This window comes from Pygoscelis adeliae, unplaced genomic scaffold (assembly GCF_000699105.1).
Source record: "Pygoscelis adeliae isolate BGI_AS28 unplaced genomic scaffold, ASM69910v1 Scaffold244, whole genome shotgun sequence".
NCBI lineage: Eukaryota > Metazoa > Chordata > Aves > Sphenisciformes > Spheniscidae > Pygoscelis > Pygoscelis adeliae.
The window spans coordinates 91,854-95,915 of NW_008824648.1; positions in this window are offsets into that span (position 1 = coordinate 91,854).

The window sequence follows — 4,062 nt, forward strand, 5'->3', positions numbered from 1 at the left end:
GTGAGCAGTGCTGGCACGTAGAACCTGCTTGTGAACGGTGGATCAAGGGGCTGCCGTGTGCTCTTCGCCCCGGCCGGGTAACGCCGTTTCCCCCCCGTGACCATCTCTTATGGGTGGTCTTCCATAGGAGCGGAGGTGGCCCAGACCTCCAATTCACACACAGCAAAGGCCGCGCATGAGGGCAAACCTCTACTACTGTCCCAGCGGCCCTCCAGTAACATGGCTTTGGGGCTGCTGCCTTTTCCACAAGGGTCCCCCCCGGTCCCAGGCAGGTTATGGGCGGAGGGGGAGATGGCACTTTGGGTGACAGGAAACCATCTCATCCGCTGACTTCCCCAGATGCCTCCCCATGTCAGGCCAGAGGACAGGAGGCTGAGCATGATTTGTGAGCCAGAGTTAGGCCTGATATAAATCTCATTTACTGCAACATAACCCCGTTCCCTCTTGTTCAGTGCGGAGAGGAAGCAGATTATTGTCTCCTTCCAGCCTTGTCCTTGCCTCCCTTCATTTCTCCTGTGGCCGCCACCAACCAGCTCCTTCAGGCTGAGCACACACCTTGCATTCCTTCCTATTTGCCTCACTTCCTTCTGAATTGTCCCAAAATTTGCTCCCTCTCTGAGGGCATGGTGCCTACTGCTGAGCACATTTCTCCAGCTGGTGCCTTCCCGGTGTTGGGATGACTTCACATAGTGACCTCTGCTGCTCCTGCTGCCACAGCCTGAGCTTTGTTAGTTTATTTAGCAACCCTCTAGCACTGCTGACTCGGGTTCAGCTGCAGCTCCACAAGGCCTCCTGGACCAGGCAGTGCAGGACGGCTGCCTGGGCACTCGCTGCCTTGTCCCCTTTGTGCAGCTGGTCCTGCCTCATGGGCCCCTCCTCAGTTGGTTCAAACTGCCTGGGACCGCATCCCCCAGCAGCCACAACCACTGGGGAATCCCAGTCCCACCAGCACTCACCTCCCACACCAGATTGGTGTTGTCCGCTGCCACAATACGGGCAGAGCCAGCACAGCCCCAAACAAGACCCATCCTGTAACTGCCAGGACAGAGCTACAGAGACATCTGCCAATTAGGCGAGAGGCAGCCAGTCTTCTTCAAGAGCTAGGCAGAGCACTCGGCTATCAATGCTGCCTCAGAACCAGTGCAGGTGTTTGGGATGAAGGGAGTTAAATTTATTCCACCTGGGAAAGCTTTTTCTGGCAGGTTGCTGCTCCCTGCACATGATCCACGTGCTGCAGCATGAGCGGCAGACACATGCCATGGAGGGCAGTACCACAGTCCCTACCAGCAGCCACCTGCTGAAAGTTGCCAGGCTCTTTGCAGTTAAATCATTGCATGTCAAGAGGTGCTGGGCGAGAGACCTTGGGAACACTCCCACCTCTCAGGGCCTTCTGGCAGGGGCAGACAATGCAGATATCCCATGCAGATAATTTAGGGAAAGTCTAAGGGGTGGGGCTGGGGGGATAAAACTGGATTAGCAGTTCAAACTTACATTCTCAGCACTGGTTAACTCTCATGTAACTCACACCTGGCCAGGGGAACTCACCCCGCCTGTTTCTGTTATGCCTGGAGCAAACTTCAGAGATGAGACACAATGAGATCGGGGACCTCCAGAGCAAAACCTCGAGCATCTCTGACACTTGCTGCAGAAGTATCCCTCTCCCTCAGGTGTCGACTGCTGACATTTTGGTGCTGTTTTTTCCCTTAGTCCCTGGCTGAGATTCATATTAGCACCCATGTGCTGAAGAGGAGAGAGCCTGTCCCCAAGGGTGAAAGAAATGTCTGTGATAGATCCAGCAGCACCAGGTGAAGAGCTGGATCCCTGCACCTGAGGGCCTAGCACCTCTTGAGATCCAGCTGTGAGCCCCAAGGAGGAAATGCAGAACAACATTCCTGACATCTTTGGAAATGAAGGCAGGGACCCTCTGGGCACCAAAGAGCTGCCCTAGTCCTACCCCAGCATGTCCTGAGCTCACTCCACTGATTTTTAGGAGAGCGGTGCTTGCCAAGTCCTGGCTAGAGAGCAGAGGGGCAGATTCCTCAGGAGCTGCAAATGATTCACTGCCTTTCTACCTTTGTCCACCAGTTTTCTCTAACCAAACCATTGTTTAGATGAAGATCATTTGTCCACAGTGCAATTATATCAACTCAATCTGCACAGTCCTATGCTGCACAGTGCTTGTTTTCCTCTACTCATTCCTGACCATGTCATTCCAATAATCCATGAAGGTCCCATTTTATAGGTAGGAAAACAAGGTAAGAAAGGCTCAGGTGGCCATTTGAAAAGCCAGAGGCTGGCATCCGTTTTGGGATTAGATGTGCTTGATAGTCAGGGATGAGCCAGCTTTTTAAGGATAAACTTGACTGACTGAGAAAGAGGAAGTGAAGGAGGAGCTGGGGCCCTACCAGTCACTGGCAATATTGCATGTTTGCACACCAGCAGCTGTTATCTGTGTTCCAGTGCTTTCCAGACTCATTCTACCCCAGCATTCAGGCATGTTAGCTGGGATCCTGGGGTCCCTGTAGGGTGCTCTCAGCATATTACAGAAGCTGTGATCAGGTGGGGACACCCTCGGGGAGACGATATTGCAGTCCCTTGCTAGTGGTTTGAGAGGTGTCATCCTGACAGGCATCCATCCCCCAGAGCTGCACAGCCCGGTGTCACATGTGCAAACCGAAGCTTTGCTGGTGCAGGACAGGGTAAGTTTGCCTGGATTCTCCTTGTGTGTTATTTTTTCTGTTCAGAGAGGCTCTTCAAGTTTTAGGGTTGCTAATCTTTATACGTAATTCCTTTTGCAGAGTTGTTTTTCCCAAGGCACAACACAGAGCCAGCAGACTATTTAAAAAGCAGAATGGCACAACGGACAAACAAAGCAAAACCTCAGAGCTAAGGTATGCCCAGTGCCAAGCAGAACCAGACGGTTACTCCACGTGTCTTTCCTATGCTACTATTTCTACATCTACAGTTTGCTCTGCTCGCAGTAGCATGAGGTTGTGAGCACATGCTCCATTGTTGTCCGCAGACCCTTATCTGCAGAACTGCTATCTCACCAAGTTACTCTCCCAGTGTAGGTTTGGACAGTTGACTCTTCCCCTCAAGCTAGAACTTTCTACTTGTCTAGTGAATTGCAACCATTTTATTTCAGTCCGTCTATCCCATTTGCCAAGATCTTATTGGAAATCTAAGCAGGGTGACCTCCAACACATTTTCCACTCTTCCTAGTCTAGTACAGTGTGCAGAAGTAGGAAGCTTGATCTGTCTTCCATCACATGTACCACCAGGGAAATTCAGAGTAGCTGTACTGCGGGCATGGATCCCAGAGCCATTCCAGCAACCCTCAGACTGAAAGGGGTGCTCTTAGTCCAGTTTCCCAAAACCTCCACAACCGTCCTCATCTAAGTAAAATTAGGAGGGTAAGAACAGTTGTGATAATGTCATGTAACTCTATACAAAAAGCCATACAATTCTGCTACTTCGCCCTTACCTTACTGTCTTTTCTCAATGACTCGGGGATAAAATTGCCTGGCATTATCAACCGGAGAAGGTTGAAGTAATTTCTGTGCCAATGTGGGTTGTTCTTGAAGTTTATACCTGAATTCTCTGCAAACATGACCCCCTCAAACACAGCTTGCATGAAGCAAAACGTATACCTTCCAGAACACACCGAACGCCTGCTGTGTGAATGCGTGAACGTGTGAATGCGTGTGGTGGTCGATGACCTGCTGCAGCTCTCCAGTGCCGTGAGGACCAGATTTTGTAAGAGGCCTTTGTAGACTGACATTTTGAATGAGATTTCTATGTTAGCACTGTCACAAGACTTAAGAAGCAAAACGAGGACACTTTAAAAAGGTAATCAGAAATAGCTATGAGTGGATATTGGGCTGCAGGGTCCCTTCAGTGTTACCTGCCCAGGATTTCTTTTACACTTGCAACAGGTCTCTCCCCCTATTAACACTCCAAACACAAACACCAGGTTAACACAGAGCATTTTACCCACCAAAACTAACATGAACCCAGAGGTCTGCAGCCCTTTTCTTTAAGTGAGGAAGTAGATGTGGAAAG